The sequence below is a fragment of the Budorcas taxicolor genome, chromosome 5 (assembly GCF_023091745.1).
Source record: "Budorcas taxicolor isolate Tak-1 chromosome 5, Takin1.1, whole genome shotgun sequence".
NCBI lineage: Eukaryota > Metazoa > Chordata > Mammalia > Artiodactyla > Bovidae > Budorcas > Budorcas taxicolor.
In genome coordinates, this window is record NC_068914.1 from 64,805,547 (window position 1) to 64,820,601 (window position 15,055).

A 15,055-nucleotide genomic window follows, 5' to 3' on the forward strand; every position below is an offset into this window, starting at 1 on the left:
TTAGTGTTTGGTAGCACTTTATGCGTTTATAGTTTTTAGCAGAGCAATCTGGAGGGGAAGAGTCTCTCTGTATCTTAGGCCGTTCACATAATCACCCTGTGTTTTCTTACACTGAATATAGAAGATCGTCAAAAATGCATGTTGAACCAATTAACATACTTACAGTTAAGAGGGAAAGAGGCAGGTCTAACACTGATCACCTTTTATGTTATAGGGAGCGTATGCTGCACATTACAGGTGTTATTGCATTTAACCTTTACAATTAAACTCATCAGTAATTTGCTCAATGTCACAAAATTATTAAGTGGCTGAGATTGGAGTCAACTAAGGTTATTTCAGACTCCAAGGACTACCCTCATTAAGAAAAAAGAAATCTTTCAGCAGCCATGAGAACACCCTGCAAAGACCTTCCACTACAGGGAGTGTAATAGGCCAAATGGCCCAGCATCAGGGACCAAAGACCCAGCTGCCGTTGTCAGTTGTACTCTGACAGCTATCTCCACTTTTCCAGAGGCCGTGTTTCCCACTGGCGACTCTCCAGCCAGTAGCTGTGGGCAGCATGGATGATAACACAGGTGGATTTGGCTTAAGGACAAAAATTCCTTAGACTGCGTGGTTGCACCCAGCCCTCCATCTAGTCCATCTCTCTTTCACTGGAGTCAGACTTGCATCATGGTCTGATGTTTCTTCCTGTTTCTTCTTACTTCCTCCTGGTTTTCTCTTTATAGACCTTGGCCCTAATAAAGAGCTTGCATGTTTATTACCTTTTTGATGACTGTTTTTTAGAGGATCTGATTAACACTGTTCTAAATACTCTCTCCATTCCAAGGTATGGAGATTCATACTTTAAGTTAGTTTTCATCGAACATTTCCCCAATACACTTCTAATTTAGAAGAGAATCGATGTGTAATCTTCATCTCTGGTGGTTTGGGGCCTGCCACAAGTCAGAGCTTTATGGGGAGCTTATGCTTCATTCTGCAATTACTTGTCCAGCGTTGTCTTCACCATAAGATAACAGGCCCTGGGAATCTGGGTCTGCAGCTATCTTGTTCACTGCTGTACCTATTGCCTGGCATAGTGACTGGTTCATAGTAGGTGCTCAATAAATAAGGCCTGAATAAATTGGGGGGAAAATCCTATTTATTTTTATACTGCATTATATATCTACATTTGTTTCACTTTTAAAAAAGGAAAACTCTTATCCTTAGCCACACTGAAATTTAAATACCATTTTAAATGTAATATTTGGCCTTTATTCTTTAGCACATTGGCACATACCCTGGGGGTTAAAAATATCCCTGTTTGAAAGTTATGTGTGAACTAATTTGCCCAAAGACCAACACTAGGAAGAGAACCGAGACCTTTCAACTACTAGTTCAAGGTGATTTCCTTTCTAGGCACAATGATCTTTTGTACTTATACCTTGCTATTGCATTCTATTTTGAGATTTTTTTTCCCTCCCACTTTGTCACTGGAGGCATTCCTGTTGTAATTAACCCAATTTGTTATTTTTCTCTGTATACATTCTGTTCCCTGCTACCTCTATTTAAGCTATGCCTATTCTGATTCTTACTTTTTAGTTTTTAGAGTATTTGGAAATGTGGGGAAGGAGGATTAGGGAAATCCTGGACATCCTCAGGCATTTTCTCTTCTCTCTGAATCACTGAGCAGATCTTTCACTCTGTCTTTGCTGAGGATGGAGTTTTGTTCTCATTAAGCTGTGGAGAAATGCCTCTTTGTGGTGCAAATGGGTCATGCTGAACAGTGGTGTTTAATTATCCTCCCACCTCCATGCAGACCCTAACACATAGAGATGCTCAAAATGTTCTCATCCTCTCTTAGCTGAGGTGAGTTGGAGAGTGCCAACTCTATCCTTCTAGTTCTGGCTAAAACTGTCGTCAGAGACATACTTGCCTCCCTTCCTCACATAACACTTATCCAATCTATCAAGAACTCCTGTTGGCTCTATCTTGAAAATTTATCCAGAAACCAATTAATTCTCACCACCTTTACTCTGCCTTCCTGGAATAAGAGTCACCTCACTTCTACCTCAAGTTGTGCTGGAGAAGACTCTTGAGAGTCCCTTGGACAGCAAGGAGATCAAATCAGTCAATCCTAAAGAAAATCAATCCTGAATATTCATTGGAAGGACTGATGCTGAAGCTGAAGCTCCAATCCTTTGGCCATCTGATGCAAAAAGCTAACTCACTGGTAAAAAACCAACTCACTGGTGGAAAACCCTGATGCTGGGAAAGCCTGAAGGCAAAAGAAGAGGGCGGCAGAGGATGAGATGGTTAGATAGCATTACTGACTCAAAAGACATGAATCTGAGCAAACTCTGGGAGCCAGTGAAGGATGAGGAAGCCTGGTGTGCTGCAGTCCATGGGGTCATGAGGAACGGAACACCTTTGATTGTCGCAGCAGCCTCCCAGCTGGTCCCCCTACTTTCACACATGCCCCCTTACAGTCTGTTCTCAATACTTTCAGAATGGAAGGGAATGGTACTACTCTGTTCCAAACCTCCACTGGCTTCCTGCAAAAGGCTGAGTCCTTAGAGAAACCTCGAGGGTGCTACCCAGCTTGGATCTCATTTCACTCTGCTCCAGCCACACTGGCTTCTTTTATGTTTTGAAAAAATGGCAGCCAGGTCTAAATCGCAGGGACTTTTTCACATACTGTTCTTTTTGCCTGAAAGCCTCCTTCCCTAGATATTTGCATGGCACATTCCCTTACATCCTTCAGAGCTCTGCTCAGATGTCATTATCTCAGAGAGGGTTTCTTTGGTTACACTACTTAAACTAGTAAGTTCTCCCATTCTTGATACCTTCCTTTTGTTTGTTTTCATAAGCATAAGTCTTACGATCCATGGAAAAATCACATATTTTACCTATTTATGTTTTAAATTACTCTCATCTCACTATAATAAAAGATTCACGAGGGCAGAAAGTTTTTGTTTGATCATTGCTGTATCTGCAGCACCTGGCATGCAGTAGGCAGGCATTCAATAAATATTTGTTCAATGAAGAAATGAATGTTCTGCCTCCTCATTTACTCTTTCAATACCCACTCGAATATGAAACTGTTCTCTGCTCTGTGAAGCCTTCCCGGAAATCATGACCAACTGTTTGTCCCCTTCTTATAAATGGAGTGCTTCCCTGGTGGTTCAGATGGTAAAAATTCGCCTGCAGTGAAGTTGACCAGGGTTTGATCCCTGGGTCTGGAAGATCCCCTGCAGAAGGCAATGGCAACCCACTTCAGTATTCTTGCATGGAGAATCCCATGGACAGAGGAGCCTGGCAGGCTACAGACCATGGGGTCACAGAGAGTCAGACATGACTGAGTGCCTAAGCATTTGGATACACATATACCATCAATCTATGCTGTGAATGTCATGGCACTTTTTTTTTTTTTTGGTCCTAAATCTATAAGCAACTCAAGGGAAGTGATGGTAATTTATTAATCTCTGTACCCCTAGCATTTAGAACAATACCTGGCATGTAATATTCATTCAGGAAATACTTGCTGGTTGAATAAATTAATGAATAACTCGCCCAAGAGAAACACAGCTATCAGTAAACATGTTTGCAGTTACCATCATTGTTAGTGATAACAGAGATGCTGATACTAGAGTCATCTTTGAGACTGAAATGGGGCATCTCCAAAATTTTCTTTCAAGACATTTTCTTGAAAGAAAATTTCCTTGATTGGGTTTTAGTTTCTTGGCTTCCATCTCATTATGGCAGAGGATTAGGACAGAGGTCCCCACGGGCCATGGACTGGTACCAGGCCACAGAATGTTAGGAATGGGGCTGCACAGCGGCAAGAGAGCCACAGGCATGCAAGTGAAGGCTTATCTGTATTTACAGCCACTTGTCATCATTCACACTACTGCCTGAGTTCCACCTCCTGTCAGATCAGCGGCAGCACGATAACTGCTATGCACTTGAATCATTCTGAAACCACCTCCACCCCCCAAGGTCCATGGAAAAACTGTCTTTCATGAAACTGGTCCCTGGTGCCAAAAAAGTTGGGGACCACTGGATTAGAGGGCTGAAAATCAGTTCCATCAGCTAAGACAGTTTCCCAGGAAACTGGAGAACATGCCTTGTGAGGCAAGACTGGAAGCCTTGATAAAATAGTCAAGATAAATTGGCATTATCAAGATTGAGCAAGCATAAAGGCATTAACTATATTCCTAAGACTACTCGGATCTGACAAGAAAAGCAATTAGGTTAGTATGATTAGATTGTTCTAGTAAGATTTTTCTCTTTTTTTTTGGTGTGTATTATATCAAAGAGAGATATTTCTCTAAAGAAACAAAGCTTTGGAGAAGTTTTTAGGGTATTTTTCTACAACAAATCTATAGGCCTAGAGAACATATGCAGTGACATATATATTTAATGAATGTTCAAAGTTGCTATTGCATAATAAAGACCAGGGAGATGAAGCGTCATGTTATGAAATGTTATCATACTACCAAGAACCTCAGAAGATCTGGCAGAATTGCTAGTGTCTGTGTGGCAATGGAAATGTCATATGTTTATCTGACAAAGGTTGGCACAAGGCTAGTGCAGTATTTCAGCAGAAGTGAGTTTTTAAAGGGAGGGTGAAAAATGCCATTTTGATTTTTGTGTTTCAACAGGATCATATATTTATTTGGTTTTTGCAACTCTGGTAGTTGTTTAAGTTTCCCCCAAGAGAAACCAAAATCTTTTCCTTTGCAGAACGCAATTCCCAAGATGGGACGAAGAAACACGGGAGCCCAATCAGGAAAGGAATTCTGTATTTTAATGGTGCTCTACTTTTCCATTTTCTCTCTATTAAAAATTTGGCTTCTGTTGAGTACAGAAAGTAAAAACATGCCACCTCACTGATGTATGTAATGAAGTGGTCCTGAAAACAAAAGGATACATTGTGATCTGAAAATATTCCACCAAGTTATGAAAGCAAATGATTCCTTGCCAAGGGAATCAACTATAAATTCAAGGAAAAAAAATACTTTGCCGAGTTCAGTGGAGGTATTAAATCTGTATTTTGCAATAGCACAATGTGTGGTGTGTGCCTGTGTGTGTATGTATATGCATTTATATATCTATATCTAGACTATATACAGTTCTTTGCTTCTCATATTAAAAAAAAAGAAAGCAATCCAGTGACAGTAAAAATGCCACCACAGATGGTGTGTCCATCCATGTGGACAAGTGTCAGTGAGAAGACCAAAGCACACCCTGTGCTCTGGGTGCCCCCTGCTGAGGGCCCAGCCCCGGAGTGACCCTCTGCTGTTCTCGGTTCTACCTCCTGCGTGTGACACTGTCTGTTCACCTCATGCTCTGTAGGCTTCCCTTGTTCCAAAGACACTCTTCTCTTTCTCCTTGCTGCAAACCAGGTTGGATGGCCCGGCTGTGGCTTCTTGGCAGTTATGTGCTATACCTTGGGTAGCTGCACACCTTGGCACAGTTCCTTGGCTCCTTCTGCTTGCCATTTGGCCACCTTGGACACCGGGGCTGGTTAGTTCCCTGACTAATGAGAAGTGTGGCACCTAGGGAGGCTAATGAAGTGGCTCAGTCAATTGCATGTGCATCTTGCATGACAATCTGGCACCCTAGTCACAAGCTGCACTAAGGGTTGGCTTCTCCAGAGACATAAAACCAGAGTCAAGTCTTCTCTGCTGATCTCTCAGCCTTCATGCCCCTTCTCCATTCTCACCATTCCTAACTTCCTGCTTATTGAAGGCTCATCTGTCCATGGCATTCTCCAGGAAAGAGTACTGGAGTGCGTAGTCATTCTCTTCTCCAAAAGGATAAAGATTGCGTAAGTCTGGAGGAGACCAAGAACAAGCTTCCTATAAACAGCGTTCACTTCGATGGTCAGAATAAGCTTGTTATTCTCATCTATTACATAAAGAAACGAAGTTTTCAGATGCTTGCAAACTGAGCACTCTGCCTGAATCTTTCTGGGGAGCATCATTTTGACATTCATTTATAACATTTAAAGATTTTGAATAATAACCCAGAGACCTGAGTTATGTTATACTAGGCCAAGCTGCGCTATTCTTTTCCCATTCTTGCTGAGTAGATCGGATACTCTTAGCTGATTACCTGGGCTTCTCTCACTCCCATGGAAATGCAGACAGACTCCAAAATGTTCTCTAATGGATGGCTTCATGTAGACATCTGAAGAAGATCATTTCTCTTGCACATTGAGGTCCCTGGAGGCTGTGGCATGGTTCATGGAATTGATGCTTGTGGCCAAAAGTAATTGTTTGAATATAATCCCAACCAGGAAGTAGTAGTATTATTTTTATCATTATCTAGCTAGAGCCAAAAAAAGGGGAGGAAGATGCTGTGGAAATGGATACAGATGCTGTTGTTCCCTTTTCTTGAGAAGAAAACAAGCAGTGATATACTGTTCTTAAAACTATGGCATAATGCTGAGCCCATCCTATGCACTTGATAATTATCTGTGGAATGCTGAAACATGGAAACATCCTCTCTCTGTGTTTAATTAAGGGTGATGAGCAGATATCACTGCTGTCTGAAAAGCCTGTACCATCTTACCCCAGCAACAATGTCCTCAGATTCAGAGGTTTCACACTTCCCAGATCCAGACCACGGTATTACGTTTAGGCATTCTCATTTTGTCCGTTTCCCTGAACTTCTCAGGGCCACATGAACAAAACAGATGAGATAACCTGGGAACAGCTGAAGTGCTGCCTTGATGGCTTAAGAATTTCTGTCCCAAGGGGTGGGAAATGGAATCCTTTTACTGGCCTGAGAGAGAGATTACTTCCATTGAGTATCTTCTACATGGCAGGCAGAGGGTAGGCTTCTTCTTTAGCCCTTCTCCCTCAAATCCAATTGCACAGGAATGATTATCCCCAATCTACAGGTAACAATACCAAGGTACATTGTGCAAGTTTATAGAAATAGGAAGTGGCAGTACTGGGATTCTAGTCAGCGCTTCCTGACCACGATGCCTGTGAGTGCTCTAACGTGTCACTCTGTTTTATAGTACGAGTGTGAAGAGAGAGGGATGAACCGAGTGTTGGGTGCTATACACACTTGATCTCCTTGACTTCTCCCAGCTCGAGATTAGTGTTACCATATCCATTTATAGATGAATAAACTGAGGCTTAGAAATCATGAATAAGTCATATCTTAACTTTCGATACTAAGGTTTTTACTTTGTAATAGTTTCTAAATAGCTGCGGGTTCCTCAGCCATGGTAATACTGCCTGCGCTTTCACAATTTGGTTTGCGTGCATACACGTGTGCTTATGATTCTTTTAATCCCAGAGGAAGGTGACCTTCCCACGGTGGATAAGGGGTTTACAAAATAGGAGAAAATATGGAATTGGAGGGTGGTTGGCAGGAACCCTTCTAAAGTATTCCTTGGGGGCTCAAAATTTGAGTATGTCTTACTGAATGGAAAGCAAATAGTCCTTGACTTCTAGCTTACTTTTTAAAAATATGCCTTAGATCTTCTACGTAAGGGAAGAACAAAGAACAAAACAGGGAGAGATGATAAATGCATGGTTCATCTGGAAATAGATTGTCAGAATCCAGGTCTGAGTACAGAATAAGCTGGTGTCTGAAAGACTGTTTCCACCTAAATGGAGTCTACCCTGCTCAAATCGGGACTTGAAAGTGGGACTTTCTCTTCTGAGTGGCTGGTGTGTGCTGTTGTTGTCCAGCTGTTTACAGATGCTTTCACCCAGTAGGAACATCACCCTGAGTTATTAAGTTAATGGCTTGGGTGGCACGTTATGATTTATCAGTGAAATTGCTCCTCTGAGGGCAGAGCCTATAAAAGGATGGTCAGCTCATAAGTCATACTGTTGCAGAGCAGCAATAATTATGGGTAAGAAGGACCCTTTAGAAAGCAAGCTTGTTAGTAAAATAACAATGCTCTTTCCTCTGTACATGTCATGATGCAGTCTCACGGACAGTGCAGCATCAACTATTTAAATGCAATGTAGTCTTTGCAAACAGCAAATGTGTTAGCGGAGATCCTAAGAGATTATCTGGGATGTTGGATTTTGCTTTATGGCCTCTCACGGTCCTTATGCTCTGCCTGAATTATTAGGTTGGGGTTTTAGTTTGGGGCTTAAAAAGAAGATCAGGCCTTTTCTCTTTGCAGTGACATTTGATTATGGGCTGACCTCCGAATGTGTCTGAATAAAAGCAACTCCAAATTTGGGAGGATGATTGGATTATGATAAAGCTTTCAGGATAACTTCAAGCACCTCTACAGCAGCCAAAGGATTTTCAGAGCCATAGGGACACACAGTAACTGGCTCTGATTCTTTTCTCTGGCTTAAAGCCTCTGAAGAAGCTTAATAATTAAAGAGCAATGCCATCACAGAGTTTTTAAGGACTTGCACGTGACTGCTTGTTTTGGCCTCATCTAAATACCTGATAGGTTCCAGAGGGAATGAAAGGACAAATGATCTAAACAGATTGTAAGGCTAGGGTGTATATAATATTACCCTGGTTGACTGTTTAGAGTGCAGGGCTATAGATGGCTCCATTGGCATGTACTTGCTGGTCAAGACGGTGGCACACCCATCCCTTCATGGAAAGAGACTCACCCATTTTAAGCCACCCGCAAATAGTTTCCTTGGCTTATTCAGGACTTCTGCCTACATTTACATGTTTTTCTCTTGCAGACCACACAGCATGTCCTGTGGATCAGGAGAAATATGGAGAATGTAACAAACACACACTTGCTTCCTACTGGAATGTGTGTCTTCTGTCCAGATTTCCTTCATTTACCAGAGTCTGACCAATTCTATTGAACAGAAGTTTTTTTTTTTTTGGTCAACTCCTCTTACTTGGATTCCCTGCTTAAGTGTTCTAAGTAGCCTTCTTAGATGGTCCTAAGTTTTTCCCAAGTCCTGGTATGCATGCCCTTGTGTAACCCCCTGTTCTTGAGTGTGGGTGGGCTTAATGACTGACTCCTAACAAACAGAATGTGGCAATAGTAATGGGATATCACTTCTGAGATGAGGCTATAAAGACTGCTGCTGCTGCTAAGCTGCTTCAGTTGTGTTTGAATCTGTGTGACCCCATAGACAGCAGCCCACCAGACTCCCTCATCCCTGGGATTCTCCAGGCAAGAACGCTAGAGTGGGTTGCCATTTCCTTCTCCAATGCATGAAAATGAAAAGTGAAAGTGAAGTCGCTCAGTCGTGTCCGTCTCTTAGCGACCCCATGGACTGCAGCCCACCAGGCTTTTCCGTCCATGGGACTTCCCAGGCCAGAGTACTGGAGTGGGGTGCCATCGCCTTCTCCGCTATAAAGACTGACTTCTAAATGCTGCTCTCAGGCTATCCCATTCACTCCAATGAAGCAAATCACCATGGTTTGAGCCACTCCATGGAGAGACCCATATGGCAAGGAGGGGAGGGTGGGCAGCCTCTGGTCAACAGTCAACAAGTCATAGAGGCCCTTAGTCAAACAATCTGCAAGGAGCTAATCTTTCTGACCACCACTGAGTAAGCTGAGTGTAGAGTGAGCTCTAGCTGAACCCGGAGATAACGGATACTTGACTGCAGTCTTGTGAGAGACCCTGAGCTGGAGGACCTAGCCATATCCAGATTTATAACTCAGAGAAACTGTGAGGTAATAAATGTGTGTTTTTTTAAGCTGCTAATTTTGGGGTGATTTGGTATACAGTACCAGAGATTGCTTCCCAAAGCACTCAGAAAACTTCCCAGGTAGCTTTCTGCCCACAATGTGGGAGACCTGGGTTCAATCCCTGAGTTGGGAAGATCTCCTGGAGAAGGGAAAGCCAACCCACTCCAGTATTCTTGCCTGGAGAATTCCATGGACAGAGGAACCTGGTGGGCTACAGTCCATGGGTTGCAAAAAATTGGACATGACTTAGTGACTAACACACACACCATAAAGTAATATATGAGGAAGAGAACCAAGCTTTCCCCTCCTTTTCTGCCCTCCCTCCTCCCTCTGCTTTTTCCAATGTTGACTGAGCATCGTCTACGTGCCGGGCACCATGGCACGCATTTGGAATGCAGCACTGGACAAGACAAGTGCAATGGCTGCACCCGTGGGCCTCACTCTCTTGTTGGGGGGGATAAACCCTGAACAAGTGATCTAGTGAGTGGCTTGATGATAAAAGCAGAGCACTTTGGAAACATGATGGGGGGAGGTGGGGGGCTTGAATTATTCTGGGAGAGATTGGTCATTAGTAAAGACTTTAGCCATGAAATGAGAATGGGGTGATTTTAATTTGATTTCCTATGCAGTATGCTCATTGAAAGAGAATCCCCTTCCCAGAAGGCACTTAGCCACAAAACAAACAAACAAAGTGCAAGTCGGTCAGTCGTGTCTGACTCTTTGTGACCCCATGGACTATACAAGCCCATGGAATTCTCCAAGCCAGAATACTGGAGTAAGTAGTCTTTCCCTTCTGCAGGGGATCTTCCCAACCCAGGGATCAAACCCAGGTCTCCTGCATTGCAGGTGGATTCTTTACCAGTTGAGCCACAAGGAAAGCCCAAGAATACTGGAGTGGGTAGCCTATCCTTCTCCAGCAGATTTTCCTGACCCAGGAATCAAACCAGGGTCTCCTGCATTGCAGGCAGATTCTTTACCAACTGAGCTATCAGGGAAAGACACACCTATATTTCCATACTGTGATTAATATGGCATCTGAGAACAGAAATAGAGTAGCCCTTTATTATCTACAAAGGACTGGTTCCAGGGGCCCCTAAATTTGTGGATGCTCAAATCTTTTATATGAAAAGGCATAGTATCTGCAGACAAGCTACATACATTCTCTTGTATATTTTAAATCATCTCTAGATTACTTCTAATACATGATATAATATAAACATTTGTCAACACAATGTAAATGCTATGTTAAAGTTTTGCTTTGGGGGAACTTCTGGACTTGTTTTCTGATTATTTTTGATCTGTTGTTGGTTGAATCCATGAATGCAGAAATCATGGATATGGAGGTCAGCTGTATACATTTATATGAAAAGTACATAGGCCATCTGCTGATGCACAAATGCTCTTTTTCGTTAAATAAATAATTCTTGCTTGCATGTCATTTAACTTACCCTTCATTGAATTTATGGCTTGAGGGCTAGCTCCCATGCATTGCCCCCACCGCCTCCAGGTAGTGTGTCTCTGCATTTCAGTAGGACATTTCTGTAAATATTAGTTAAATTACAAATAGCTAGGAACTTGAGAGTGTTGCTTGAGAGTGTGTTGCTTGAGAGTGTGTTGCAAGAACAAACATAATTGTTGATTATTTCTGTGTTTTCTTTTAACAGTAAAAAGAAATCCCCAAAGGTCAACTGATAGTGATCATGAAGGCCATTTCCTATCAAAACACACAGTTGAATGATATGAGGATGGCAACTTGTATGTATTTATTTTCAGAACATCAAACTCAATCTACAACCTCCTTTTTGGCTATCCCAATATTCCTAGGCCCTGGAACTCACAAAAAGTCAGTGTAAAAGGACACCAAACTTTAACTTAAATTTGATATTCCTTAAAACAGTTAGGATAAAGGACTTAGAGTAATGTAGGTAGATGTATCTAATGCTGGAGGTGATAAATGACTCTGACGAAGGTGATAAAAAAATAAAAAAGATGGGAGTTTATTCAACAGGGGGCACAAAGGGTGCTTTCTAAGGAGGGAAAGGGATGGAAAGTAGCTGATAACATAAAAATCACTGCTGAAGACCAAGGCCGTGAGCGTTCAGAGTTGAACGTAATAATAAAGTTGTAGTGTTTCCTCACAGTGATCTGGGAGGCAAGTGTGGAGGAGACACGAGGGCTGGTTCTCACAGCCATCTCTGGGTTAAGCAAATACAAAAACAGGATGGGATCCATAGTTCCAGGTCAGGATGATGTCCTTGGCAGAACTGTGTGCAGTGTTTCTGAGAATAGAGAAAAAAGGCCATGGAAGAGGAGAGGGAAAGGAAAATGCTGAGAGCCATAGATGCCAGTGCAGGCATACCTCTTCCCCGTTTCTGCCTAGGAGCTGATAGGGTCTCCACTGAATGCTGGCAGATTATTGCTCATAGAGATGATTGAAGTATGAATCTAATCAGCCTATAGCTGCATGAGGACAATAGAAAGCAAGATGGAATTTTCAGAATATCAAAAAATTCTAAAAAGTTCCCTAATAAGCTTCTTGGCATAGTTCATTTTGTTTTTGGAACCTAGGGAAGAACAAGCAACAGTTTCTGATTATGGGATTATATGTGATCCATATCGAATATATGGCTTATATGAGTCATAAATGGTTTTTATGCTTAAATAGTATGATTTAATTTAGTTGCTGCTTAACCCTGAATTCTCTTGTTAAAAAAAACCAAAAAAGTTATAATTGACTATTAATGTTAATGAATTTAAACCTCCCAGAAAGCACAAATCCAAAAGGAAATGCCCAATAGATGATATGAGCCAAATATTATACGGCCTTTCTTGTTTCAGTTTCATATAGTCTAAACATCAGTGGGAAAAACAAATTGTCTAGAGTTATTGCATTTTATCCTTCCAGAGTACCATTTTCTGGCCTGATACTGAGTATGGTCTTCCAACAGGTACACAATTATCTCACATTGGCAGTATTTGGCATCTGCCAGATGAGCTGGGCAAAGAATCCTTTATAAAAGGCAAGGAGAATTCAACAGAGGAAAACATAAAGTGAAATTCCATAATGCAGCATGGTGGCATGGTTATCGCTTAATTATGGTCAAGGTTACAGTGTATTTGCTGGGAATCTTTTCATTGTAAATAACAGAGAATATGACTCAATAACTAACGTAGCAAAGAATTAGTGGCTCCTGGGACTGTAAAGGCACAAATATTGAACAGATAAGGCTGGATCCAGCAGCTCAACCATAGCTGGCTTCTTGCAATGCCAGATGGCTATCAGTGCTTCTAGGGGCCGTAAGTGTCGTTATTGATCTGCATCAAGAAAAGTGTGTCAGTGGACGAGCATGAGATTTTTTTTTAGAGGCCTCCACAGAATATTTTCTTACATGTTACTGGTCTCCATTGAGTCATAGTCCCATGTCTAATCAATCAATGCTGCTGCTGCTGCTGCTAAGTCGCTTCAGTCGTGTCCGACTCTGTATGACCCCACAGACGGCAGCCCACCAGGCTCCCCCGTCCCTGGGATTCTCCAAGCAACAACACTGGAGTGGGTTGTCATTTCTTTCTCCAATGCATGAAAGTGAAAAGTGAAAGTGAAGTCACTCAGTCGAGTCCGACCCTTAGTGACCCCATGGACTGCAGCCTACCAGGCTCCTCCGTCCATGGAATTTTCCAGGCAAGAGCACTGGAGTGGGGTGCCATTGCCTTCTCCGAATCAATCAACAAGTACATGTAAATAGGATCTCTTCATTGGCTGAAGCCATTCTAGGCCTATTCCTGAAACAAGCGAGGGATTAGTTTCTTCTTGAAGCACATTGATTGAAAGAGAGAGGATAGTACCCTTGAACAAAACTCAGAATACCATTGTCAAGGGAAAGAAAGTGGATGTAAGGCATCAAACCCCAGAAAAATCTTCTGAAATGGGCAATAAGCTCTTTCACACTGAGATGGAAAGGTGTCTCACAGATCCCTCAGTTTCTTATATTAGAAAGCATGCTTGGGGCTGGTGCACGGGGATGACCCAGAGGGATGTTGTGGGGAGGGAGGTGGGAGGGGGGTTCATGTTTGGGATCGCATGTACACCCGTGGTAGATTCATGTCAATGTATGGGCAAAACCAATACAGTATTGTAAAGTAAAATAAAGTAAAAATAAAAATTAAAAAAAAAAAAAAGAAATGCAAGTAGAATGAAATGTACAGTCTTTCATTACAGGCTAACAAAGGAAATGTCTGTTTGTCTTATGCAAAAGCCAACAAAGGGGAAGGTGGTGTGAGGCCATTAGACTGGTATTTTGGAAGGTTCTGGTTCCCAATCAAGTACAACCACAAGTTGGATATGTGACTTGCGTCTTCTAACTCTTCTGGGCCTCTGATGTCAAGTAGTTTCTCACTTTAAACATTTTGCCTTCCTCTGAGATGAGTGCGTATACATAACATAGGTATGGATTATCTACTTACAAGATCCTGAATATGTAAGAAGTTTAGAATTTTTGCAACCATTTTCTTAAGCCATGAATAACTCAATGGTTGGTAAAAGGAACCGTAGGGTATTATTTCTTCTATGAATGATTGCGACAGGGCCATAATTAATCAACAGTCATACACATGCCAAAAACTGGTAAAGTGGTTTAAACAGGGAGAAAGAAATCCTCCACACCAACCCACAGGTGACCTTCAACAGAGAAAATGGGTTTTATGCCATAAATAAACATAATAAGTATAATGAACAGGAAGCAGCTCATTGTTAAAAAAAAAAATCATCTGATTATCTCTTGCTGATTACATAAATGCCAGAGAGCAATTTTAAGTTTTCTAAAGATAACCAGAATAATTTACAAATGCCTTTAGACAGAGCATCAAAGGAGCAGCATGTACGTTAGAAAGCGTGCTGGCCTTGCCAGAAGACCTTTATAAATTAATGTGTGAAAGAGAATACAGATTCTGTTATACCATTCTGTCATTGACCAAGGCTTTAAGCAAGAGCTAGTAGCTAATTCTTGATTCTGAATAAAAAGATAATTAATCCTTTTATAGGAAACAGATGTAATTAAAACAGAAAAAAATCTCTTCGGAGTGTTACAACTAGTCTTTTTCACCATGAGTTCAGTCTCTGAAATTAGGGATTCTGAGATCAGACCCGAGTTCCAGGACTTAACCTCCTGGGGCTTTGGCAAATCTCTCCATGTCTCTAAGCCTTCGTTTATCGTTATCATTGTTTAGTTGCTAAGTTGTGTCCAACTCTCTTGTGACCCAAGGACTGCAGACCTTCCAGACTCCCCTGTCCATGGAATTTCACAGGCAAGAATACTGCAGTGGGTTGCTATTTCCTTCTGCAGGGGATCTTCCTGACCCAGGGATCGAACTTGTGTCTCCTGCATTGACAGGCAGATTCTTTACTACTGAGCTACCTGGG